At 42.0% G+C, this 27,838-nt stretch overlaps 1 protein-coding gene and 1 pseudogene across 1 annotated transcript in view; one reads left to right on the forward strand and one right to left on the reverse strand.

The window, feature by feature from the left end:
* LOC123999558 (ferritin, middle subunit-like) overlaps window positions 1-27,838 on the forward strand; it is a 203,199-nt gene that overhangs the window by 49,776 nt on the left and 125,585 nt on the right. The gene's annotated exons all lie outside the window — the stretch shown is intronic.
* The window catches only part of LOC123999550, a 95,727-nt pseudogene continuing 72,118 nt past the window's right edge, over window positions 4,230-27,838 (reverse strand).

Raw genomic sequence — 27,838 nt, forward strand, 5'->3', positions numbered from 1 at the left:
TTGGCGTCCTCCTCAACTCTCCAGCGCACACACTCTGGTTTTCTTTAGGCCCAAATCCTTCAAAGTGGTCGATGAGTAGGTCTGTTAGGGTCAGCCGACACCCTCTCTCATGCAACACGAGTCAGCATCAGTCAGTCAGGGAGTGTATCGTATGTCAGACCTATGTGCAGGTTTCTATGAAATGACCAATGGTCTGGCATACTATATAACTGGTAGCTCTACTATTGTGGCCCATCATTCAGTATCTTCTGAAGTGTGTCTCTTGTGAGAGGGTAAGAGAAGGGCTGTCAATCACTGAAAACAGTCCAACAGCTGTGACTGACTTTACATAAGCAGGTAGCGTCACCATAGTGGGCCGACTCAGGAGTCACTGGACGCAATGGTCATTCGGCCTCCTAGCTTTGCATAGTGTTTGGCTGCAAAGCAGTAAAATGACTGTTATTTCAATGTATTTTGCCATTGGCTAGCACCTGGCTCGCCTTTTCTGTAGTCACATCCACACTGACTGTGTTGAGTCATCTCAGACCAATGCAGCAGTTCGTTTATGTTGCCTACCGTACTGTAGGTCCGATCTTTGAAGTACCAAATAGGAAGATTTAAAAACAATTGAATATACTGTATCTGAGAGCCAGTAACATGTCATTTGTCTAAGGGAACATTTGACAGTGGTTAAGAGCATGAATTGTCTATGATACAGTAGGATGACAACCAAGTTGTGGAACACTGTCCTACTGTCCCATAACTCTTTGGCTCTTTCCTAGGGGCATTCTGTTCTATGGTTTGTTTCTTTTATAATTTGTCTGGGATTTCAATGTCAATAAACTTAGTATAATAAGACACGGAAAAGTATGCGGACATAAGGTATGTGTTTCAGTCTGTAAGTCTGTTATGTTGGTCTGGAGTTTGTTTTCTACAGCATGGTGCTGATTGAGGAGTCCACAGGAACGAAGGATGCTTCTGGTGCGGAGGGATGAACAAATCTCTTTGACTCTCGTTGTCCTCTATCATCCGCCCATTTATCACCATCACCTTCAGTTCTCTTTCTTTCTCTCGCTCTCTCTCCTTTTCTCTCTCTCTCTCTCTCTCTCTCTCTCTCTCTCTCTCTCTCTCTCTCTCTCTCTCTCTCTCTCTCCGGTTACGTATTCCTCCAGCCCACAGTGAATCCAGTAGGGAGCTCTGGGTGAATTGTGTCCTATGGTTGTTCCTCTTCTTGGACAGGAAGGGGAATTTTAGAAACTCAACACTGGGAGAGAAAAAAAGAGGAGAGAAACAAGGAGAAGAATCAGTGGAAGTTCCAGCAAACCTAAAATATCAACTGGATGTTTAAAAACCTACATGATCCAGGGTAGTTTAGTTGATACGATTAACCTAACATGAGCTTGAATGGGAGTTTGAATTCATTTAACATTCTCATTAGTTATAGTCCAGGTGTTTGATTGTATGACTGGATGGGTTTACTTATGATGAGTATAACTGTTCAAAGCAAATGATTCACCTGGTCGACAGTGGATAAAGCAAACGAAAGAGCAATACAATTGGCGTGGGTGGTTTCAGTCCTTGTGGGCTGTTTAGTCTGCTGGTGTTCGCCTACCTCTTAATTCTTTGGTTAGTCATAGTCCAAAAGGGTGCTTTTCCAGCCAAAAGGACTGAGTCAGTGATTTTGGAGGTCATTCCCACACAGGACTACAGCCCACCAGGAATGTTTGTTTAGCTTCACACAGACCAAGACTTGAGAGCACTTCAGAAAGTATTCATACCCCTTGACTTTTCCACATTTTGTTGGCCTACATACAATACCCCATAATGTCAAAGTGGAATTACGTTTACATTTTTTTTTTAACAAAATAATTCAAAATGAAATACTAAAATGTCTTCAAACCCTTTGTTATGGCAAGCCTAAATAAGTTCAGGAGTCAAACATTTGCTTAACAAGTCATCTAATAACTTGCATGGGCTCACTCTGTGTGCAATAATAGTGTCTAACAAGATTGTTGAATGACTACCTCATCGCGGTAATTATCTGTAAGATTCCACAGTCGAGTAGTACATTTTAACCACTATGACCAGGGAGGTTTTCCAAATGGGTAGATGGGTGACAAAAAAATACATTGAATAATCACTTTGAGCGTGGTGAAGTTATTGATTACACTTTGGATGGTGTATCAATACACAACGTCAGTACAAAGATACAGGGATCCTTCCTAACTCAGTTGCCGGAGAGGAAGGAAACTGCTCAGGGATTTCCATTGGCCAATGGTGACTTTAAAACAGTTACAGAGTTTAATGTGTCTGATAGGAGAAAAGTGAGGATGAATCAACAACATTGTAGTTACTCCACAATACTAACCTAAATGACAGAGTGAAAAGAAGGAAGCCTGTACAGAATCCAAATATTCCAAAATATATTTTATCAAAGAAATTAATGCTATGTTTTTGGCAAAATCCAACACATCACTGAGTATCACTCTTTATATTTTCAAGCATGGTGGTGGCTGCAATCTGGTTTTGCTTATGCTTGTCATCGGCAAAGACTAGGGAGTTTTTTTTTTTGGGGGGGGTGGTGGATTAAATTAGGATGAAAATCTTGAAAATGGCTGTCTAGCAATGAACAACAACCCAACTTGACAGAGCTTGAACAATTTTAAAAAGAATAATCTGCAAATATTGTATAATCCAGTTGTACAAAACTCTTAGAGACTTACCCAGAAAGATTCACAGCTATAATCGCTGCCAAAAAGGATTCTAACACGTATTGACTCATACGGGTATGAATACTTACGTAAATTAAATTCTTCTGTATTTCATTTGAAATACATTTGCAACAACAACAAAAAATCTAAAAACAGGGTTCACTTTGTCATTATGTGGTATTGTGTGTAGATGGATGAGAAGCAAAACAAATATTGAATCCATTTTCAATTCAGGCTGTATCCCAACAAAATGTGGAGTAGATCAAGGGGTATGAATACTTTCTGAAAGTACTGTATGTATCCTACAGCCTACACAAACAGATAGGCAACATGGAGGAAAATATTTGACATGAATCAGAGCGAAGCACAGAAACACACGCAACACAAAACACTGTTACACACACACACACACACACGCAAACACACACTTCAAAAACACAGCACACGAAGCACAGAGCGAAACAGCACACAGAACACAAAACACATTCTTACACTGAGAAGTGATCAGCTTACTTCCTCCTCTCATTTAGTTTTTTTCTTTCTTCCCCAAACTGTCCTCCATTTCATGGTTCTTCCTTTGATGACAATCCTTTTTTTTATATACAGTTCCTACTCCCCCCCCCCCCCCAAAAAAAAAAAACATTATACGTAACATTTGACAGCCTTTCTGTCCTTTTTTTCTGTCCACTCCTATCCTCGGGAGACGTTTGTAATCCACTCTTAGGGGAGATGAAACTTTAACATTTATGGGACTTTTCATTTCCCCAAAGTCTGTTGTTTCAGTTTTGGGTTTTGTAATGGAAGCAGTAGAGATAGCACATCTCAAAATACCAACACAAAAAAAATGATAGGAGAAAGTGGATAGGTTGAGATGGGGTGAAACGTGTGTGTCGGAGAGCGAGAGGAGAGTGGAGGGACGAAACAACCTCAGAATCACATAACAGGGTACAGAGGTGAGCTGGGAGGAGAACACAGGACACGTACAATATTTACAAGTCCATACATACAGTAGAGAGGAAGCAAAACGTTTCAAACCTTCTCTCTGTTCGTCTCTGATAGACATTACGTCTGGAAGCACTGGTTTAAAGCAACACAGAGAGAGATATACCTGAGTTGTGAATGGAGGGAGACTGATGAAGAGAGGGGAAGGGGAAACGTGGAAAAGGGGGAAGACAGAGGTGTCGTCAACAGAAAAAACATTGCACTGATGATATTGTTCAATTCATTTCTTACGTCAGTTGTTGGCTAGACTACAAAACATCCTCCATCTCAGCATCTTAAAAAGTCCTTCTCCTACCTTAGGATTGGGTAAAAAAAAAAGTGTCTGAAGCAATGATTGAACAAAAACATGCTATGATACACAGACCTGAACGTCACTCTACTAACTGAACCCACTAACTAAACCATCAACTTGCCCATCAATAATGAGCTAAATAACCACCTATCACAACAACCTCTACTGATACATTCTAGAATGTCACATGATCACCTCCTACTGCTTGTCAAAGAGCAGCACCCTCCTGTCCCAGTGGGGGTTCACTACCCGTTGATGTTAACAGATGTTAATTCAATGTCTGTTCCACGTGGTGCCCAGTGGGTATTGAATATTCCTATTCCCTATAATAGGGCTCTGGTCAAAAGTAGTGCACGATATAGGGACTAGGGTGCCATTTCAGATGCAATCTAAGTTTAAAGAATGTGCAGGATGCACAAGGAAGTAGCATGAGCATTTTTGCTCAACAATGAGTCATCCATGTCTGTAGCCTACGGTTGGTTACGTGTGAATTCTACCACCAGAGGGCAAGTATAGTCTATTTGTAGATTGTTCGTGACAGTCAAGGTTAGTTTTTCTATCTGCTATGACTCAATAACTGTCCTAATATGTAACCACAAGGTGTAGCAAAACGAAGTAATGCACATTATATCCCAGGTTACAGGTTATTAGTTTATCAACAACAAAAAATGTCACTAATAATGCAAAAGTTGTGTGAGCTTTCCCTCCACATAGTGGAGGTTATCGTATCGTTTCAAACGTTAAACCCCTAAAATGTTGGGTATGTACTGTATCTCAGGATATTTCAAGCAAGAGAGGGACAAGACAGAACAGGATGGATTGATGGAACAAGAGAGAGGGAGAACAGAGAGGAGAGGAAGTGTGTAGAAATGTCGGTAAGGTTTGGGTGGGCTTTGGCCGATGTGGTTTTCACCAAGGGAAATTGAGTTTTGAGGACCTGTTCCGATTAACGTGGAAAAGGAAGTCGTCGATTTCTTTCTCTAGTATTAATTCACAGTTACTGCTTCTTTTTGCATATACCTGAGAAGCACTGAGCTCTCAGAATAGTTCTCTGTAAAAAGATAACAAAAATGATAAATCATAAAGTAATTATTGTTACCAGTTAGTCTAGTAAGGTCTATAAGAAATAACAGCGAGGCTACACAAGACCACTGGTTACCCTTCCCCATCCTTAAAAAATAAAACTTTCCCAAACCCCCCCTCCCCATTAGGGTACCAATGGTCTCCTCCAACCTAGAACATCTTAGCATGCATATATAAGCCCAACTCTTCTCAAGCAAAACTGTGAGGGCCGAGTGCTTTTTCCCCTAATAGCATGCTGTTAGTCTATGTTATGTGTATAGAAATATACACATTCATATGCACTTAATATATACAGTAAATATATACACATTCATTAAGCTTATGATCAAATCTGATGTCTTCTCAAATCACATTTCCTTGATGATGGATATAGATATATCAATCCCTTATTGCTTGCAATGGAAACCCCATGAAGACTGAAATAAGTCAAAACTTTACAACTGTACAGAACATTTGGACCAATAACAGGTATAAGAAAAATTTCTATAAAACAAGAACAAAATCCCAAAGCACTAGATCAAGGGAGAAGACAGGGGGAGGAAGGTAGGGATGAAGAGAGACAATTAGAAAAAATAGATTTGGTCGTTTGTAGACTGGTGTCTGGGTGTCAACAAAACCATATATAGGGAATATGTCTGTGTGTACTACCATATATAACTATATTATCATATATATTACTCTGGGTGTAGAGTACTAGTGCAAGTTGGGGTGAATTCCATTTATATTATATCAACTCTGGAGGTGAATTAAAATCCAAACCATTCATTGAAATGAATCCGACATTTAATATAACAGCCGGTTTTCAATGAATGAATTGAGATTCAATGCATCTCCTGAATTGACTGCAATCAAAATGGAGTCCACCCCAACCATAGTTATAGGTCAAGCTTTCACCCTCCCTGTCACTCCCACCTCAAACTACACAGATGAAGGCTTTTCGGATTCTCACCCACTACTATTGAATTAGCATGGTCCCAGATCTGTTTGTGCCGTCTAGCCAACTCCTATGTCATTGGCAAGCTAAACATGACATTGTTTGATGTGACAATGAGTGACAAGGACTTGGTAATAGAGCACGAATCAGCTGGCACTCGGGCTACTATTGGATATGTGCAGATATGGAGTTATGTCACGTGACTCACAACAACAGTTCATATTTTAAACTAATAAAACGCCAAACCTTCTCACAGCATCACTGGAGCCTGTAGAGGACACAGTTCTCAGCCGAACGAGTCCGGAGCTCTGAATTATCTAAGGGTTTTATCTAATTGTTTTGCTTCGAACGCTGAGCGAGCTTGCCCTAATAGCTTTTTTAGCTTAACACTATCTAGAGTGTATACAGTCCACACCTGTATAAGGCTAATGTTCATGTGAGTCATAGAGAATGCCATTTCTACGAAATGTGAAAAGATTTCACCTTCAGTCCTTACACAACCCTCTGTAGCTAGTGAGAGAGGAGCAGGTGGCAGAGTGAGAGATGAGGACGGGGAGAGATGGGAAGGTCAAACCCCCCCAAATAATCACATCAAATCAAACAGACACATTTCAAGCAACTGAACTGGATACGAACAGTTAGAGACATAAGCATTACCTTAATAGGCGGCAACATTCTATGCCATTAAATATCAATAATAAAATCGACAGTAACATCGGAAAATACAAAAATAAACATTTCTGTAAATCAACCACTAAAATGAAAATATTATACAATCCATAAGAGTGACAATAATTAAAATATCGACATTGGGTATATCAAGATATATTTCTATTTTTTAAAACATTGTCACTATAACCTCGTCATCTTCTAGATTTCAACAAAATTTCAAAAGAAATTGGGATTTTAGGAAGTTTTGTCCTCTTTTTGTCTGATGTCTGGTATGGAGGGAAAACATTTGTCCTCCTTCAACACTTCCTTCCCCCCCAGAAACAGTGAGAAAGAAAGGAATGATGTGTAATTCTGATGAATTGGCACTCTTGCATCTTGGACCAAAGGTAGATGCATGTCTGTGTGCACAAAGCCACACAAGTCCCATGTACACCACAGCTATACAGCATATCTCCATAGGATTAACTATACATAGATACAAATATATTTCTATACATTGCATATTTCTATTTATGTATGTTGCCTTTTTTGTTAATTTGATCATTGTTTCGTTCTGTTCTTCTACCAAGCGCTGTCAGTCCATCCTCCATTCACGGTGCCCTCTTTTATTGTGAGGAGCGATGGTTCAGCAGCCAGGAACGGGAGGTGGGTGGGGAGGGGTTGGGGGGTAAAAAAGGACAAAAGAGAAAAAAAGAAAACTGAAGAAAAAAAAACACTACACTCAAATCATAAGAGTCATTGTGAGTGTGGCGATGTGGTGAAATGCTCGATACAGGAAGACAAAAACAAAGGATTGAGGAAGTGAAGGGAGATCGATGATGAAGATGGAAAAAAGACCGAAATTGATCTCTTGTCTAACGGGTGACCCGAAGTCACTTCTGATTATAGCCACACCCTCCTGACACTGACATGTGCAGACTGAAAGGTATAGTTTGATATGTGTACAGATTTGATTTCTGAGGAGCCATTATTTAGAAAAAGAGAAAGAAGCTTCATTTCATGCACCTGCATACAAGAGGGCAGGGAGGGCGGGTAGGGCCGGTATATGGTCAATGATGAGAAATACCGATCCCTGCTTCGATGGCCCCTTTCACTGCTCCCGACCAATGGGAATGAGAGTTCCACCCCCACCCCATCTTCTCTACCACACCTAAACCCCGCCCCCTAGAGAAAGAAGAGAGAATCCATCCTGCCCTTTAATCCTCAAAACCATTATAAAAATAGTTTGTTATGTCCTCCCTCTCTGTGGGTTAGGATGCTATTCGGAATCTCTTCTTTAAAACATTGATGGCCGTTGTTCAGGCTTTCATCAGAGTCTGTGTATTGCACAAAAGCCACAGAACGCTTTGCGTTCTCTCCAGCTCTCTACATGGCACTGATAACATCAATAATGATAATGATAATAACTGTAGTAGTGAATGAATGCTAGTATAGTACAACTCTCTAGTACCCCCCAGCTTTTAAAATGATACATTGCCGTTTGATCGGTCGTGAGTCTCTATAAGTGTGTGTATGTGTGTGCCTGTGTGTGTGATACAGTCTACTTTCAGCACACGGAAACACATTTAACGGTCCATTGAGTCATCTCCCCTGGGAGATCTAGCACTAACCAGTACATGGCTTGTTTTATGGGTGCTACTAAAAAATAATTTTCTTACTTTGGGCTTGCCTCTTTTTCTTTTCAAAGATTTTCTGTTAAATATAAGAATTTCTTTGTTTGATTTTTTTTCTCTTCTTCAAAAAAACGAATGCATGCATTTGAATATATATTCAATATTTTGTTGGTGTTAGTTACTGTAAGTGTGTTCCTCATCCCAAATACAAGTGATGCGTGTGTGTGAGTGGATGGGTTTGCTGTTGAGGCTTGATGTCGTGTGGGGGTGTAGAGTATCAGAACAAGTCTCATTTGACTAAGGAGCTCTTTAGGATTAGTGGCAATACGGAATGCAAGAACAGCACACTATAATACAGGGAGGCCTGCTATTGTAGCTCACTGCATTATTTATCAGTCCAAATCACTAACCTACACTCAATCCCTGTTAATAAGGCAAGTGTGTGAGAGTATACGTGTGTGTGTGTGTGAGAGAGAGAGCGAGTGTGTATGTGAGGTGATGTGTGTTCTCACAGATTGCTGTAGACTAACGGCTGAATACCTCTTAACATTTTTGCTTCGGCTTAACATATTGCACATCGCATGTGGTGGGAAAGTGCATGTAGTCATAGTGGATATTTTTTCTATTCATTCTAAGTCTCTTATACACTGCATGTCCCCCTCTACCTGGCTTTCAATATAGAGCATTATTAAATGTGGCTAAATGGCACCCCCTACAGCTCATTATCATTATCACTATTGGACTAATATAAATGGGAGCACTGGGATTACAGTGGTGTTGGTATGTCTCTCTTTCCTGATGCTCCTTCTGTAGTTGACTTGTTGGCTTGCTTCTCCACATCATGACGCTACAAAATGGAGGGGATGGGGGAGTGACAGCGGCGGAGGTTGGTTCCCGGGGGCTCGAAAGGGTTGGTGATGGGGGTGAGGCGCATGGGGGCTCCTGACATGCCCGAAATGTTATTGAGGCTGCGAGACTTCTCATAGCCTGTCGCTGTGGTGACCGTGTTGTCATAGTTAGACGGTTACATTAGGTTAGAGGTCAAGGGGTTACCGGAGAGGTGACAGAAGTTAACAGTGGTGTTTTTGGGAAAGGTAGTTTTAGGGTTTAAAAACAGTTTAAATGCAGGACATTTGGTACAAAATAAAGGAAAATTGCATAAATGTTTGTGGGTAATTTAAATGTTTGAATGATTATTATGTTATTTTTTCATGTTTAAGGAGGATATGGATATCATTTGGATGACAGAGAAAGATGTTGCGTTAAAATATATAATGGATTAGAAATAGCAAGGAATAGCGATTGGTATGAATAAATAGGTTTCAAAAAACAAAAACAATAAAAATCATACCAAATCAACAGTCAAACCGAAAATCCAAATCAAGTGTTAAGGCCACAGACAAGGGACAGAGAGAAAGACAGACAGACGGGAGAGACAGGACAAAACAGGAAAATGAGTTATGAAAATATGGCATCAAAATTTTGCCACATCAATACAAAATGGTGCTCTCTGTCAGTAGCATACACAGTACAGCACAGTAGAATATAGTAGGGGGGGGGGGGGTACTGATGGATAAAACAGCTGGTGTCAAGCTCCGGTGACTTTTAGCTCCCTCTGGCATACACAAAGAGAGGGAAGTACACTCATGTGTCTCTCAGAAAAAGGGAGATATTGAGAAAGAGAGAGGGCAGACTCAGCATCCAGATGTTTTAGCCTCCAACACTGAATTCTAATCCTCCAGACAGACGGACCTCAGAGGGACAGACGGACGGACAGGGCAACAGTACATACAGTCAAAGCTCTATTCAGCACCTCCCCAGAATAACGACAACGTGACCAACTTGGACCTGGTGAAGTCGTCAGGATTTGGGAACAGAAACATCAGCAGAACATTTATTGTGTGTGTGTGTGTGTGTGTGCGTGCGTGCGTGTGGTGGAAGACCTTACGAAAACACTGACAGCTTCACCAGGCCCAACCGAACCTGGCTGCCTCCCCTTATTCACCATTTACACCTTCCTCTCGGAGCCCCCGTCACAGTAGTAATGATCTCGGGTCAGTTTGACCTTCTAGATCATAACGACTAAAATGAATAGGATAATATTTGAATGTGCAGAGGTGACCTGATCCTTGATCAGCCCTCCGACTCGGAGACGGTTTGTGAATGCAGGCCCATACTTCCTCTCATGGTCCAAGCCTACCTTCTTCCCCAGGGATGTAGTAGAACGTAAACATAAAACACCGTTTTTGCACCTTTTCTTGTTGTGGAGAACCTCTATGCACATATTATTATGCCAGATTAGTGTTCGAATTTGCATTACTCCCAACTCGTGATTGCGATGGCGTTCAGAATGCCGTTTTTGCCACTACTTCCTCAGCATTTCCTACAACTTGTGTCGGTCTGTTTGACATTTTTAGAGAACAGATGTCAATACCCTGGAGAATGACCACGTAGAGCACAAGCTCAAGATGTTGTTACATCTGCCATAATCTCACAACACCTCTTCAAGGGTGAGCCAAATATCCAATACCACATTTTAAGAGTGAGCCTAAATTTAACACCATCCCTTTTAAGAGTGAGCGAAAAGTCACATTACTATGCTCGGACATTACATGCATCAACCAATGTCATTGACTGTGCCGTCAGCAACGTCTGAGCAGGGGAACATGACCGTTATCGAGCACCACCCCTTTAAAAGCAAGCAAAAATCTAATCCACCCCTTTAAGAGTGAGTCGCTCTTTTCCCCAGATACAATTCAGAGGAAAAAGTGGATATAAACCTCAACACATCTGACCAAGCAGTATAATTGTCAGATTTAGGTGGCATAACAGGATCGGTTTGACCATCCTCTGTCCTCTAAACTCAAAGTAGCCACATCTCCTCCTAATGTGTCCTTTCTTTGTGTTGTTTTCGTTGTCATGAAGGACTTTTTTTCTGTTCATCGTTACTGATCATAGAGAATGTGGCCCTGGGTTAGGAATGAATGAGGGCGGAAAGGCAGTCACATCACATGTCATCAAACATAAACCTGGGATCCGATTCAATCAATCACAGATAAAAAGGTCAACCACGCTGTGGTTTACGCCGTCTCACAGACATTGTCATTGGATATTTTGATTTTGTAAAACCACATCTACCCTTGAAATACAGCATCAATACTCTGAATGAAACCTGCAACCGTGCTGAAAAGAAAAACGGCATACATTTCAAACTGGTTCATGCTGGTCTATACTGGTCAGTGCTGGTCGGATGCTGGTCAAGTTGGTCTGACCAGCATGGTCTGGGTTCTGCTGGCCGACCAGTAGGATCTAACTGGTCTGACCAGCATGGTCTAGCTGGTTATCCTGGCAGACCAGCCTTTGTTGTGTTTCCATTGTGTTTTTGTTGATGACCAGCCTTCATTGTGTTTTTGTTGGTAACCAGCATCAGCTAAATCAAAACCAGCATCAAGGCACATTATGCTGACTTACAAAGTGAAGTATAATTCCTATAGGAATCTAACCAGAGAGGATTCCCACAGTCTGCATTCAGAATGACTGCCATGGTTCAGATGAGGGGGCGTTAAAAACCGCGATGCAGTTGTCAAGTCAACACCTCCGTCAGTGCAGCTGTGAACCGCATCACAAGAGACATGCCAAGCGGGAGATGTATATATATATTTTTTTAAATGATATCATTAATGCAATTTCAATGTTGTTTGAGTTGCTTAGTGAACCACTAAATTAGTTTGAGAGGATTTTACTGCAACACTGCTCACTGCAGCCAAGTTGCTTGACATAGGAGTTTCAAAGAGCTGTCAGTCAAAGCGAGCTCATGAATATAGGCTCCCCGCCCACTCATCCTGTCTTTTCAAACTTCCTGGTACAGTAGTTAGCCATGAGAGAAAAGGTACTTTTCAGAATGACTGTTGGGTGCCATGTAGAACCCTTTGATTTGTCTCTGTAGGGGAAACCTTTTGAGTTCCAATTAGAACCCTCTCATGAAGAACCCTCTGGTTCCAGGTAGAACCAATGACAGGTTCTACAGTTATACTTATAGGATACTTCAGTTGTGCCTGAAGTATCCTATAAGTATAAGTTCCCTGCTACTGAGTTGCAGTAAAATACAGTGGGCCATACTTATGAACATAAGCAAGCATTTAAAGTTAAATGGGTTCTCATGCACAAGATGTATATCAGCCAATTAAAAACTGTTGATTTACTTGTACGTGACGCTAAATTGTAGCTGGTCTCATCAGATAACATGGCACACGTTAGCCCTATGCTAACCTCGACAAATGGTACTGATTATGTCCTGGCACAACTTCTTCATCAGCCTATGAACGATCTTAGACTTTATATCGACCAAACCAATGTCATTTCTTTAAAATAGGTCAACCACTAGAGGGATATTCTAAACCTGCAAATTCAAGGTTTACTACTGTAACAAAATGTCATGTGCCAATATTGCAATGATGCATCTTTGATTAGGCTACTAGCTGAAACGAACACCCCACGTTGTTGTTTAAGAGTTTCACACACACCCATGTGCTTTCGCTTGGAAAATATAAATGAGGTCCTTACAACATAAACCTGTTCACTGCCGGTCCTTGATGCTCGATTCAAAACGCATGCGATGAAGTGGATGATTCTAATAATGCGTAGCCTATAAAATGTTGTAGCCCTACATTTACGTGTACACGACCATGTAATATAGCCGGTGCAATACGATTTATATGCGTTTGTGGGCAAGGCTGAAGAAAGAGGTAGCTCCATATTAAATTCATTCATAATCTTCATTTTCAAGCTGTTGGCTGTAGGCGTTCCTTTTCAACACAATAACACTTGGACACGAGCTCACCAGAACTGAGTACCGGCACCTCAAAATGTTCTACTGCAACCCTTATAAAATATTAGCTCAAAAGTATTGTACAGTTCCTGTACTTAAATATAAACAGTACCGGCACCCAAAATGAGTACCGGCACCTATTTTAGTCCAATTCAAGCACTGCACACTAACACAATACATGTAAATCAACATTTCAAAATGGAGGGGAAACTCATGTAAGATTCAAACCCTTGCCACAATCTGCAACAATTATGTGGACGAGGCACTTGACACAGAGAGCAATTTGACCAGTCAGTCAAATACATGTGATAATTGCTTTGATGAACATGCTGTTAGACTTAGTTATGTCAAGGACACTTCCAACTACTTCGACAATTTTAATTGTCTGACGCACCTGTGCCAGGACATAATCAGTACCACCTGTTGAAGTTCACATAGGGTTCATTTGTACCATGTTATCTGAAGGGACCAGCTACAACTTCGCATGCAATTAAATCAACGCTTTTCATTGGCTGATACGCATTTTGTGCGTGTTAACTTTCAATTATTGCTTTTTTTACAGTTGATTTAAGGTGTTATTGTTTTTTAAATGACTTGTTGTTTACCTTACTTTCACTGCACATTGAAATGTATGTGGGGGCAATGTGCGGGGAAATTAGCATATTTGGGGGCATGGTCTAAAATATGTTGTATTTCTGCCAATTGTTAGTGGAAGTAATGAATCAGTTTAAGAGGTTTTATCGTTATGTTGATGAAGGTTGAGGAGGTAGAACTATCGCACAGTGCAGTGTGCTGCTCAATGAGTGCAGACATTGAAAACCGGTGCAATCATCTAGGTGTAATGTGTGGTGTCTAGGAGTCGGAATGGTGGCGAGTAGCGCAGACGAAATGGAGAAAAAGTTGATGAAGCAACAGCTGTACTGGAAGGCGAACAAATATGGGTGTCAGTCCCAATGGTATGGAGCGGGAGGATGAGGGTCAAGGACTGAAATGGTCTGTAGTGGAAAGACGTAGGAAGAAGAGAGATCATGATACTGAAAGCAGTGGCGCGTTTTAGTAAAGAAAGCATAAAGAGCTCCAAGGTAGGAAGCAACAGTAATAATGTGTCGGAGTGGAAAGACCACAGGGCCTCATTCACACCCTACCTGACTAACTAATGCCCGTAGAGGAAAATGTAGGTCAAATTAGCTTGGTTCGTTGGAAATGGTCGACTGTTAATATTGTGTGGTAGACAGGCTCAGCAAGACAAGATTCTGAAAATGGAAACGCTTTAATTGGGGAAGAAGATTAAAAGCTATGTCCCTGGCGATTATGCTGTAGATTGAGGGGAGTCGTCACTGTGGTCCTGATATCGATGTCCACAGATGATATTAAAGAACATGTGAAGGGAGGAAAAGTGACTGAGGCCAAAAGGTTGATCAGTAGGAAAGAGGGTCAAAGAAGTGGAAGCCTAGCAGTGCTGCTCACGTTTGAGAAGGTTAGGCCTGGGAAAGTACAGAGAGGATTCCTTAGTTTCAATGTCAGAGATTTGTCCCGTCCCCTTTGCAGTGTTTTAAATGTCAAAGAATGGGATATGTAAAGATGAACATGATTACGGTGAATGTGGGAGTAATGTGAAGGTTAAGTGTTGTAATTGTGCAGAGAGAGGTCCTTCTGTAGCTCAGTTGGTAGAGCATGGCGCTTGTAACGCCAGGGTAGTGGGTTCGATCCCCGGGATCACCCATACGTAGAATGTATGCACACTTGACTGTAAGTCGCTTTGGATAAAAGCGTCTGCTAAATGGCATATATTATTATTATATTTATTATAATATTATTATTATTATTATTATATTATTATTATTAACACAAGTTAAAGGTTAATGCCAGGTTTTTATTTTCTCTTTATTTAATTAGGCAAGTCAGTTAAGAACAAATTCTTATTTTCAATGACGGCCTAAGAACAGTGGGTTAACTGCCTGTTTTGTACATTGTCAGCTCAGGGATTTGAACTTTCAACGTTCCAGTTACTAGTCCAATGCTCTAACCACTAGGCTACCCTGCCTTTCAAGTCTATTGTGGAGACCGCAAAAGAGACATTGGGGGATGTTACTGCTGAACAATCCTACGGGTGGAGTGTTTCAGTATTATATAGGTCAAGTTGAATGGGGTAGGCGGGTTGGGGAGGGGTTTTGGGAGTCGGTGAGGAAGAAGTTAGTAGGGATTTATCTGGTTTTTATTTTCGTGGTAGTACAGAATTGGACAGATCATGATTGATTCCAGCACAGTAGGTAACGACATGCCCTTAAACGTTTGTTTGTGCATGACATCATGGAAGAAGATGAAGGTTGAGCGCCTCATTTGTCCGGTCCCAGTTCTACTTCTTTGTAAGAGCTTGTGACAATCAAGAGCTGCGCTGTTAATAGGTTACTGTGCATTTCCCAGTAACTTAATGGCGGTTTTTCATCAGGAAGACCATGTTTAATTTTCATTAACTTACTGTTAGATTGCTGCAAGCAGTTGTTGTACAATTCACAGTAACTTACTGTGGATGCCCTCTGTCATGCTCACTGACCTGATGGTGTGACAGGATGGTCAGTTTGCTACCAACCAAGAGGTTGAGGCCAGGTGAGGCTGGTTCCCAAGTGCGCTCACCACAAAGAATGCTGAGTAGTTGTCACCTAATGTTATACACTATCTTGTAATCAGAAAGGTTCAGGGAAGGTACAGTGAGCTACTGGCTGCAAGTAAGTTCCTGTGCACTTTACAATAACTTACTGACATCTGGCTGTTAGGTTGCCAGTTAAGGTGCCAGTAAGTTACTGGCAGTTAGTTGTCAGTGAGTTACTAGAAGTTACTGGCTATTACGTTACCGTGAATTTTTAACTGGTTGCCAATTAGGTAACGCAGAATTCAGAAAGCAACTTCGAGCCAAACTCATTTCCAGTAAGTTACTGTGAAATGAAGTCATGCTACGTTTGGTACCGGAGCCCCGAGGCATGCGGTGAAACTGCTAACTTCGAAGCAGTGTGCCGATGCGTGCATCCCTTTATCAGTGGTACGTCATCAATGATGTCCGAGGCTTCGTTCGACTCCGTGCTTTTTTCAAACCGTAAGTTTCAAAATGAGAGATCCCACTGTTTTCGCCGTGGTTCCGGTGCTTTCTTCGACTCCAAGCTGCTTTCAAACATTGACCTCTACTGGACACTGTAAATACAAATATAGTAATGATTTTGTACAAATACTTTAATCTTTTATCAGGTAGAGTAGGGAAAAATTCAGGGACTTGAGGGTATGAGGTCGAATCCTGTTGAAGGCTACACTATTTAGAAAATTGTTTTGCGTGAAACCACGCTTTCTACACTGGTGTTCAAATAATTTGTTTTATTTGGTATAGTATAAGCTTCTGTCTTCAGCATCCTAAATGATGTCATAGATTCAGATTATGAAAAATAGTCAACTTGAAGCATGATGACAGATGTGAAGCTGGTATTTCAACTGATTATAGGGGTTTTGATGAAAACAGTAGAGAAAGAAAGACTTGATATGATAATCATACACTGCTATTTATTGCTGACCAGGAGATGCAACTTTGTGAACAGACAATGAAGTGTTTTTCAGCACTATTTCGTGAAAGTGTCAAAGCCTTCAGAAAGCCTCGGATTCTCATCACTACTGAAATGCACAGTAACCTCTTTTTTTAAAACCTTTATTTAACTAGGCATGTCAGTTAAGAACAAATTCTTATTTTCAATGACATCCTAGGAACAGTGGGTTAACTGCCTTTTTCAGGGGCAGAAGGACAGCTCTGGGATTCGATCTTGCAACCTTTCGGTTACTAGTCCAACGCTCTAATCACTAGGCTACCCTGCCCTTTTTTTCTATTTCCGCCTAAATGACATACCCAAATCTAACTGCCTGTAGCTCAGGCCCTGAAGCAAGGATATGTATATTCTTGGTACCGTTTGAAAGGAAACACTTTGAAGTTTGTGGAAATGTGAATTGAATGTAGGAGAATATAACACAATAGATCTGGTAGAAGAAATTACAAAGAACAAAACAACAGGTTTCTTTTCTACCGCCATCGTTGAAATGCAAGAGAAGGTTCCCAGTTCCAGCATTCACTCTGGTTGTAATTCCGATGGTGTCCACAAGATGGCAGCAGTGTATGTGCAGTGTATGTTCAGACGCATAATTTGAAGTATGAACAAGCTGCAGGACATTTAGTGTGAAGTCACCTAGGTATAAATGGGCAAATCGTGAGAGACATTTGCAATCATATTACATTTTTCTGCAAGAATATTGTCAAATCTGTGTACTTGGTCTTTGATTTAGCTTTTCCAGTATCAGTTGCCTTATTATACGTTCAACATTTGCAAAACAAACAGTTTTCATAACTTCATAACAGAATATTCTTATAATTTTGGTCCAAAAGGAAAAGGCATGCTATCTCAAAAGGGTAGCACCTACATTTTGCAACAGACACAGGGTTTCCATATACTCCCGTAAAGCCCAGCTCGCTGGCTATCTAGCTGGCTTTATTTGACCCCGATTGGTGCTTATTTGACAAAGATACAGTCATTCAAGTGAAGACCGCCCGCATCGTCGGTGTGCCATGAAGGCGTTGCTCTCTGACCAAATATGGTGTCCTATAGGATGTACTACACCCCTAACGATATAGTGAAGTCTTGTTACATTCTAGGATCTCTGAGGAATACATATGAACGTGATTTTACACGTTTAGGGTGAGATTTTCACAGATTCCTTTCTTTGCAAATTGAACAAGTGGAAATACAAAATCGATCGTGCATGCTATATGGACCTTTTTAGGATATGAAAAATGATTTTATCTAACAAAACGACACTTCATGTTATCTCTGGGACCCTTTGTATGATAAATCAGAGCAAGAGTTCACAAACCTATCGCGGTGAAAAAAGTGTTTTGTTGTTAGGAGCTCTCCTCAAACAATAGCATGGAATTTGTTTTCGCAGTAATATCTACCGTAAATTGGACCATGCAGTTATACTAACAAGAATTTAAGCTTTCAGTCGATATAAGACACTTATATGTACTGACATTTGTTGTTTCTCTGTGGCCAATCTCTGTTATGCCCACAGACCTGGTGGGGTTAGCAGGTCATTCAGGTCATTAACAACCAGTTCAAACCCCCAGTTGGGTATAGTCTCAAGTAACCAAAATTCAGCAGCAAACTGTCATCTTACAGCAATAACACCTTAATATCTTATTGGCAGACTCTACAGCTTTGGCTCAAACTATTTTCTCTGTATACATCAATGATGTCGCTCTTGCTGCTGGTGATTCTCTGATCCACCTCCACGCAGACGACACCATTCTGTATACTTTTGACACTGTGTTAACAAACCTCCAGACGAGCTTCAATGCCATACAACACTCCTTCCGTGGCCTCCAACTGCTCTTAAATGCAAGTAAAACTAAATGCATGCTCTTCAACAGATCACTGCCCGCACCCGCCCGACCATCTAGCATCACTACTCTGGACGGTTCTGTGGACAACTACATATACCTACGTGTCTGGTTAGGCTGTATACTCTCCTTCCAGACATCAAGCATCTCCAATCCAATATAAAACCGTCTTTCGCAACAAAGCATCCTTCACTCAAGCTGCCAAACATACCCTCGTAAAAACGGACTATCCTATAAATCCTTAACTTTGACGATGTCATTTACAAAATAGCCTCCAACACTCTACTCAGCAAATTGGATGTAGTCTATCACAGTGCCATCTGTTTTGTCACCAAAGCCCCAAATACTACCCACCACTGCGACCTGTATGCTCTCGTTGGCTGGCCCTTGCTTCATATTCGTCTCCAAACCCATCAGGTCATCTATAAGTCTTTGCTAGGTAAAGCCCCGCCTTATCTCAGCTCACTGGTCATCATAGCAGCACCCACCCATAGCACGTGCTCCAGCAGGTAAATTTCCCTGGTCACCCACAAAGCCAATTCCTCCTTTGGCCACCTTTCCTTCCAGTTCTCTAGCTGCCAGTGGCTGGAACGAATTGCAAAAATCACTGAAGCTGGAGTCTTATATCTCCCTCACTAACTTTAAGCATCAGCTGTCAGAGCAGCTTACCGACCATTGCACCTATAGATGGCACAGGCCATCTATAAATAGCCCACCCAACTACCTCATCCCCATATTGTTATAATTTCTTTATGCTCCTTTCTGTATCTCCACTTGCACATTCACCTTCTGCTCATCTATCACTCCAGTGTTAATGCTAAATTGTAATTATTTCGCCACTATGGCCTATTTATTGCCTTACCTCCCTAATCTTACTACATTTGCACACACTGTATATAGATTGTTCTATTGTGTTATTGACTGTACATTTGTTTATTCCATGTGTAACTCTGTGTTGTTTGCGTTGCACTGCTTTGCTTTATCTTGGCCCGTTTGCAGTTGTAAATGAGAACTTATTATTATTATAATTTGTCAGAAAAACTTGAGTAACTTGTTGTTTACCTTACTTTTACTGCAAGCAGTAGCCTGTAGTGTACCGTAAAATAACAAACTTTTAACAGTGCATTTTATAGCATAAACGGAAAACATGGTGGTTCTTCACAACCATCACAACAGTAGTGAACCCTTCCTGATATGCAGTGTTACACACATCACCCCTGACAAAGAACCCCTGAAGAGCATTTTATTTGTGTGTATGCTGGTCCAGCTGGCCTCGGAAATCACACCCATCATTATCATATTTCCCAGCATGCTCTATTGCTGTCTTTAGAATTGTTTGTTTCAATATCTACATTTTTGCATAGAAAGTGAGTGAATGAATGAACGGTCCAATTATTGGATATCACTATTTCGTCTAGATTCCAATAGGAATTATAAATTCCTTTTCAAGCCAGCATAATGTGACTTGATGCTGGTTTTGCGGGTGACCAGCTTATGTTGGTCATCAGTCTCAAAAACGCAGCGAAGTCTGGTCGCCGGCAAAAACCCAACGAAGGAAAGGGAGATACCTAGTCAGTTGTACAACAATGCATTCAACTGAAATGTGTCTTCCGCATTTAACCCAATCCCGCTGAATCAGAGAGGTGCGGGGGACTGCCATAATCGACATCCACGTCTTCGGCTCGCGGGGAACAGTGGCTTAACTGCCTTACTCAGGGGCAGAATGACAGATTGTTTACCTTGTCAGATTGGGCTGGTCACTGGCAAAAACACAACGAAGGCTGGTCACCAGAGAAAACACAACGAAGGCTGGTCACCAGAGAAAACCCAACGAAGGCTGGTCACCAGAGAAAACACAACGAAGGCTGGTCACGAGAGAAAACCCAACGAAGGCTGGTCACCAGAGAAAACACAACGAAGGCTGGTCACGAGAGAAAACCCAACGAAGCATGGTCACGAGAGAAAACCCAACCAAGGCTGGTCACCAGAGAAAACCCAACGAAGGCTGGTCACGAGAGAAAACCCAACGAAAGCTGGTCACGAGAGAAAACCCAACGAAGGCTGGTCACCAGAGAAAACCCAACCAAGGCTGGTCACCAGAGAAAACCCAACGAAGGCTGGTCACGAGAGAAAACCCAATGAAGGCTGGTCACCAGAGAAAACACAACGAAGGCTGGTCACGAGAGAAAACACAACGAAGGCTGGTCACGAGAGAAAACCCAACGAAGGCTGGTCACCAGAGAAAACCCAACCAAGGCTGGTCACCAGAGAAAACCCAACGAAGGCTGGTCACCAGAGAAAACCCAACCAAGGCTGGTCACCAGAGAAAACCCAACGAAGGCTGGTCACCAGAGAAAACCCAACGAAGGCTGGTCACCACAGGAAATGGCTGGCCTATGCAGATTTTATTTCTCCAGCAGGTAGTGCGGTTTCTTTCAATATCTGTAGTTGATTAAATGTGGGCCATAGTCGCCAACAGCACGGGGAGAGGTTGTAGGCTCCCATCCCTCTCCTCACAGTGACACAAACCAACAAACAAAATGAGAGACAAAACATGGGTCATCACAAACGATACGAAATCTGAAAAGAACACAAAACTAAATCATCCAACGCTGAATTACTATCACAATTACCAGGTGTTAATACCATTACTGCACTTCCATCCTCACCAGAAAACAGATTGCGCCTCTGTCTGGAATTTAGAACTTAGAACACCACACCGATGGGGCAGGTTTGGGGTTGGGGAGCACTGGGCTAATGTTGTTGCGGTCGGATTAGCTAGTCAATCAGTTTGACGCCAGGCTCTTACATTAATGCATAGCCTATAGGAGCCACCCAGTCATGGGCTGGTGCTGTGAACAGGAGGCATGCTGAGTAATACTGCCCGGGTAGTACAGCTATGCGACAGATCTGGGTCATCGTGTTCCTCACAACCTGACCACTCCTCTTTGGCCGAGTGGGTGTGATGAGAGAGAGTGTGTGTGTTTTAATGGTTTGTGTGCCTGTTTGAGGGTACAGTCATTTCCAGGATTCTGTATTGACAACATGTACTGTTAATGTGTCAAATGAATGATGTGTAAATATATGTGCATGTGTCTACTCTCTAATTACAGTATATTTATGCATTAGCATGAATTACCGTTTTCTATATCTTTACACATGGATCTGACAATTTAGGTGTGGCGTACAGTACACACATGATTATCATTCAAAGGTACAGTGCATAGCAGTGTAGGATAATCTCCTGCGTTGGTCTTTCTCTATTCAAACTCGTGTTTGAGACGTCGACCCTTGTAACAGCCCTCATCAATCCCAGCCCTGCAGCTCTTAGTTGATTAGGAAGAGTGTGTTAGGAAGAGTGTGTGTGCACGCAGGGTTCCACAAACCGTGGGGGGGGGGGGGGGTTGATTAAGCTCGATACCCCCCCCCAACCAGTTGGCCTATCGTGTCCTACAGTAATGACATGTTTTTTTTAAAGACTTTAACAAAGCCTCGCTTAGCTCAGCTCACTGAGACCAGGACAGGACCGGGATAGGGACAAGTGCCCTGCTCAGGAGAGGTTGAGGTGGGAAAGAACAACGTGGTAACCATGAGTAAACACTGGTAGCCTTTGGTAACGGCTGGTGACCGTTGGACGGAATCCAGCCATACCAAGAGTAATGACTCATTTGTTGAATTGTAATGTCATGAGTCAGGGCCGGGAGGCTTTCCTTGGTCAGGTCACAGGGTTGGGGAAAACTCTGGGCCCTCGTTATATAACTCTGAACTAGAGCCTTGGGAATTTCTTGGTCGGATCAGGTGGTCTGGACAAAACTCCTGGACCTATATAATGTCTTAGAACTAGACTGTGTGTAAATACAATGGATAGATAGGCGAATGTGTGGTTGGTAGTGACAATTTGATTGGCCAATAGTCATTAGCCATACTGTTCATCTAATGTTACCCAGATCACCTCCTTCACAGCACCCAACACGCCATGCAACATGCACCTTACAACTAGGGGGTGACAGAGAGAAAGAGAGATAGAGAGAGAGAGAGAGAGAGAGATAGAAGTACAAGCAAAAATGGTTCATTAAATTATCGCAAAAAAAATGTCAAACCATAAATATCAACAAAGAGTGCTAAATAATATAATAATAATAATAATAATAATACATTTGCCAATTAACGGTACAAATATGATCTCTTTTTGCCTTTATCAGGAACTCCTTTATCAGGAACTCCTATTAGCACTCTGGAGAACTTAACTCTGTTTCATAGCTTAATTCTTGACACAAATGCATACTGTCCTACCACACACACTCGAACGAACAAACGAACGCACGCACCCACACACACACGCCATAAAACAAGATGAATCGAAGCTGGCCTGCTGGTATGCGATCTATAGTTTGGCCAAGAAGTTGTGAGGTCACACAATATCAATTGCCGAAGCGTTCTTGCTTGGGAAACATGCTTTTTGCTTCACTATCAAAGATGATCAATGCTATTAGATCTCAGACTATTAAAAACGTTTCGATTTGTAAAAGCTAATGGCCGTCATTCTACTCCGTTCTTGCATTAAATCCTTACATATATCAGGTTGAACACATTCACGCCCCTCTGCAGGACTTCATGGCAAAGCCTGGTTGTTTAATGCAGCAGAATACAGCACTGTTCCTGCCAAAGCCGTGACATACCAGCTTGTTCCTCCTGTACCCTTTTCACACTACCGAGCCAAACAGAGCCGAGCCAAACCGAGCTGTACTGCGCTGGCCTGGTTAGTGGTTACGCATCCACTACAGTTGCTGGAACTCAATGTGAAAATAAGATTTGTGAGCCAGCGCAGTGTGGTTCAGTATGGTTCAGGATGGTTCAGTATGGTTCAGGATGGTTCGGGTCGGCTTGATAATGTGAAGATTTGTATTACAGAGGAGGAGGGCAGGAAGCTAGTCGGTTGTACGTACCTCGGGTCAAACTTTAGTTATGCTACGCAGGTGCAATGACTGGGGATGTCCTGGGGATGGGATGGAACGGAACATGGAAGTTAGTCTGAGAGGGGTAGGGGGAGGGAATTGAGGGAAACAAGGGGGTACAAGGGGGCAAATATTTCCCCCAGTGCAAATCCACATGCAGATAAGGTTTCCAATATCAGAGTTGTTATATACTTTGTTATGGCAGCCATTTTGTCGTACGTCTAGTGTTTGGATCGTTGGTAGTGCGTGTAAATAAATATGCATGCTCAGGTAGTTGTCAGATACTGTATAGGCGATATACTCCAGTATTGTGCAGTAGATACCTTTGTAGCAATAGAGTTCAATCATATGTGTGCTGTAGTATCACTGAAGTACAACTGTGGTATCACTGTAGTAGTATTACTGTGGTACAGTATCACTGAAGTATCGTATCACTGTGGTATTAGTGTAGTATCACTGTGGTATCACTGTAGTGTCTATCAGTGTAGTATTAAATAAATGCATATACTGCACATGGTTTTAAACTGCTAAAGTATAGTACATTTTCTTTTAATAGGTTTATATATCTTAATTTGCATAAATGTTTCTTATTACTTTCCCACTTTTTTTGTATTATATATTGTATACAAAGTATTATATATTTGCATTGGCTGATTATTGTTATGTCACATTACGAAGCAACATGTAGATTTGTAACCACCCGAGGCAATATTTGAAACACATTTTTCACATTTATGGATGTATGACAGACAACACAATTGGCACAGTAACCATACATACAGTAGAACATCTGTATGTATTAGACATAGCATGACAATCTGAACCCCCGTTTTAACACACAAACACCTTATCCCCAAAGAACATGGAGTTGATTCATAGGAGACCACGCTGAGGCCTCGACGGCCAGCTCTCTGCTCTGTCGCATGGACACCATGCATGAACACACATGCAGAACGCACATTACTTACGATGGGGAGAGGGAGATGGGCACTATAGATGAATGAATAAACCTACTACATCTCCTCCTGATTGAAGAATCTAATCCAACTGTTCTTTTCCTAATGCATATTGCATGTACCTTGATAGTGGCACATGATGGAGAGAGAACAAGAGAGAGAGAGAGAGAGAGACAGAATGGCGGACAGAATGGGGGTGGAAAAGAAAGAGAGAGAGAGAGAGAGAGAGAGAGAGAGAGGAGGGAGGGCAGAAAAGAGAGATTGGGGGAGAAAGAGAGAGAAAGGGGAAGGGTGGAAGAGAGAGAGGAGGGAGGGCAGAAAAGAGAGATTGGGGGAGAAAGAGAGAGAAAGGGGAAGGGTGGAAGAGAGAGAGGAGGGAGGGCAGAAAAGAGAGATTGGGGAGAAAGAGTGAGAAAGGGGGAGGGTGGAAGAGAGAGAGGAGGGAGGGCAGAAAAGAGAGATTGGGAGGGGGGAGAGACAGGACCGACAGAGAAAGAGATATTCTATGAGGTGAAAAGGGTTAGTTTAGTATTATGGTAATATTGGACGTAATCTAAGAAACAGGAAACAGTTTGTTGTACTAACACTGCTACAATGAACATAACCCATAGATGTATGTTACACATATATATTCTGTATATACAGAGGATAGCCAGAGTATATACAGTAGAAATGATTCCATGTTGGCGTTAATGACCGAGATAGGACAATAAATAACACACACACATACACAAGCATGCACAGACCCACACCCTCCAGGACTCTAAGTCACTGTCACAACCAGTAAATCCCAGTCTATTTGTTGACATAATGCGGACTCTTATGTCACTGTCACATGCAGTATATCCCAGTCTATGTGTTGACATAATGCGGACTCTTATGTCACTGTCACATGCAGTATATCCCAGTCTATGTGTTGACATAATATATAATCGTGCCTGCCTGATTTTGTAGACAGTATTTTCACCTGCTGATTCTAAAAGACATCCTATTGATTTAGATCGAGGGGGGTTGAGCGCATAAGGTCATTGTACAGCATTGGATTTATTTTTTGCATTAGCTGTGTTCAATGGTCAATATTAGCAATATAAGTGCAATATTATCTTTGTCTTTAATCTGCAGTTTTACCATCCCTGCATCACATACCCAGGTATATAGACCTACAGGGATCCTGAGGCAAACCTCAGGCAAAGTCTGCCGCCAATAATCAAAGTCCATTCTAAAAGGCCATTGATTATCAAGACAGCCTGGTTTAAATAACAAAATGGGTGCCATGAGATTGATAATTAAAATGTGTGTGTGGGGACAAAGTTTCAAAGAGAAAAAGGGAGAGGAAAAGTGAGAAGCAGAGAGAGAAATAGGGAGAGGGGAGAGAGAGAGAGAGAGAGAGAGAGAGAGAGAGAGAGAGAGAGAGAGAGAACACCATTGTGGAATGGCATCTCCTTCCGTCCATCAATGATTCCGAGTGCAGCTCAGAGAGAGTAGCAGCCTAATGGTGGTGGTGCTTTGTGTCTACGGGGGGAAATCAATGGTAGAGGAGATCAACTGGAACAGCGCACATGAGAGAGATGAATTGTACGGACCCCAGATTCTAAACGAACCCACTCCAGTCACATATGGCACCCTCTTCCCTATATAGTGCACTACTTTTGACCAGTGCACATAGAGGGTAGTTATCTACATAGGGAATAGGGTGCCATTTCGGAAGCAACCCTGGACTACTCCAGTGTTTTAAAAGCAGAGCCTGACAGGCTGTAAGTGCCACTCAAGCTGCTCTCGGTGTAAGAGCCCCAGGGGAACACTTTGGTCCTAGATCAGCTCTTACAGGACAAAGGCACTCTGCTCCACTAGGAGTCCTTAGGGAGGGGGATTCACCCTGGTCCCGGATCAGTCTGTCTAGGGTTAATAGGGATAGAGGCCACTTCTGGATTTGATGAGGTCTTTCGACAAATAATACATTCGAATTAATAGTACATGAGAATAAAAAGCAAAACACTAAAATGATAAACAAAGACCGTAGAATAAAAAAGTATAATGATACAACGTGAACTCAGTGCATCGTGGGAGCATGGTTTGATGACCACGTGTAGTATTCTCGGGATTTGACTACTTACAACACATAGTGCAACACATTTGACACATTATTAAAGTGAACGAATTATGCAATCATTCATTTTAACAATCTAACCCAGAATGCTTTGCACAAAAGTCCCAGAATGCTCTCTTCCACTGTTTCCTTGGCAACAGTGGGAAATAAGGAGAAAAGGGGAGAGCGTGAGCGAGAGAGAGAGAGAGAGAGAGAGAGAGAGAGAGAGAGAGAGAGAGAGAGAGAGAGAGAGAGAGAGAGAGAGAGAGAAGAGGAGCGGTAAAAGACAGAAGGAAAGGAGGTGGAAAAAAATATATATTCCACAGTACATTAGACAAGAAAATAATAACCACCAATAAACAAATTATATACACATCACATGTACATAAAACACAACACAATATCGACACACACCCTCAAAACACACCAAGTACACTATTACACTATACAATATTTATCAGAGGAAAGTATTACAGACAGAGGGAGAGAAAGGCTGCTTCCCAATATGTCCTTTCTCCTGAAGTGTACGCTTGTGCTTTCCCCCAGCGCATTTGAAAAGCATTGGACTTGTGTAACCATTGGATTTGCTCTCGACAGAGTTTCCACCATATGTTTTAGGCATACCAATCTTTTTCTTTTAAATCCATGAGGGTAGTGAACAAGCGCACACTTCGGGAGTAAGGGCAGATATTGGGACGCAGTGAACAGACGTAAGGTGCCCAACCCTCCAAGCTTTAACCTTTCCTGACCTCTGCACTTTAGCATTTGTCAACAGAGGTCAAAGCTGCACGCGTCGTAAAATAAACCACATTAAAATAAAGCCATAAACCAGCAGAACCACTCCGGGCACAGAAACAATGGAGAAGCGCCAGGAGGAGGAGGAGGAGGAAGAAGGGGAGATTTAAAGCACTGTATCCCACTTTAAAAGCGGAAGGCCGGCAGCCATTTTGGGGCGCCTTTGGAGGATGGCTTTTTTCGCTTTTAGAGTGTGGAGGAAGCTTCTGTTATTATTATTACAGGGCTGTCAGGGGCTGTGGCTCAACACACTCTGTCACCACTAACACCAGTCAGCTCGTCACCACAGACCGTACGGCTACTACCGTCACTTACCTGGCACTGCACGTAGCACTGTGTCTGTCTGATGGTTGGTCCGTCAGTCAGTCTGTTTGTCCGTCTGTCCGTCTGTCAGTCTGTCTGCTTGTAAATCAGTCTGTCTGCCAGTAAATCAGTCTGTCTGCCAGTAAATCAGTCTGTCTGCCAGTCTGTCAGTCTGTCTGCTTGTAAATCAGTCTGTCTGCTTGT

This window comes from Oncorhynchus gorbuscha, linkage group LG16 (assembly GCF_021184085.1).
Source record: "Oncorhynchus gorbuscha isolate QuinsamMale2020 ecotype Even-year linkage group LG16, OgorEven_v1.0, whole genome shotgun sequence".
In the NCBI taxonomy this organism is placed as follows: Eukaryota; Metazoa; Chordata; class Actinopteri; order Salmoniformes; family Salmonidae; genus Oncorhynchus; species Oncorhynchus gorbuscha.